The following is a 980-nucleotide window of genomic DNA, read 5'->3' as shown; positions in this document are numbered from 1 at the left end:
CTCTTTTCTGCAGTTAGTTACGCGAGTTTGTGAAGCTTGGGGATTCACCCCTAGCTTTTTAGTCTACCCTGCCTTGTTGTCAGATAGATCTTGAGGGGGGGGATAACTTAGTTCTTCCTCCTTCCCCTGATATTGGTGTATATGCTGGTATGTTTGCAATGCAGTTATGAGAGAATATTGCTATGCCTTGCTCCCCTCGTTTATCAGAACAACATGCCCTGGCTTATCATTGTCTGGTTGTAGTATATTTGGACACTCAACAGTTGGATTTGTTGTTGGATCTATGGGGTTCTAGGTTAGAACCTGTTATCTCTCCTACCAGATCTCCATTTTCATGGACTCATCTTCCTCTCACTACTGTATTGTGATACTCTTCTTCTTGATTTCTGGGAGTCGCTCCTTTTTTGGCCTTACTAGTTTGCTGGAATCCCTGAAACTTTTGAAGCCCGATTTTATATGGCACATTTGCAGTTTTCTTTATCGTCATTAGCTGATTGCCTTTATTCTACTCCAACAAGTAATTCTGAAAGATCGATCATTCGTGTCTTACGGCCCTCACCTTCGACACCTCGTCCTATCGGTTTACAGGATTCGTTTCATCTTTATATTCTCGGGGATTTTTGGAAGGTCGGGATGGCACCAGTGGTGTCAGTTTCTACCTATTCAGAAGGTCGATCCCGTTCCTACAGGATTCTATTCTCGTCTTTTTCTGGTGACCATGAACACTAGAGATTGACTTCTTATCATCAACCAGTCTCGACTCAATCTCTTCCTACAGCCTCCTCATTTCACCATGGGATTTTTTCTTCAACTTCAATGGTACTTCACACCAGATCTTTGGATGACTAAGTTTGTTATTACAGATGCCTCCATTCACATTCCCATAGCAGAAACTTCTTGTCAATTTCTACATTTGTTGCACAAGGACCAAATGTAGCAGTTCCAAGCTCTCCCGTTTGGAGTTGCTTCAGCACCATATG

The 980-nt window shown here is 42.6% G+C and overlaps 1 protein-coding gene across 1 annotated transcript in view; it reads left to right on the top strand.

Moving 5' to 3' along the window:
* The window catches only part of LOC106464889 (RNA-binding protein 5-like), a 66,157-nt gene that overhangs the window by 10,131 nt on the left and 55,046 nt on the right, over positions 1-980 (top strand). The gene's annotated exons all lie outside the window — the stretch shown is intronic.

The sequence above is a fragment of the Limulus polyphemus genome, unplaced genomic scaffold (assembly GCF_000517525.1).
Source record: "Limulus polyphemus unplaced genomic scaffold, Limulus_polyphemus-2.1.2 Scaffold1771, whole genome shotgun sequence".
In the NCBI taxonomy this organism is placed as follows: domain Eukaryota; kingdom Metazoa; phylum Arthropoda; class Merostomata; order Xiphosura; family Limulidae; genus Limulus; species Limulus polyphemus.
The sequence above is the reverse complement of the archived record's forward strand: the minus strand, read 5'-3'. Positions and strand labels throughout refer to the sequence as shown.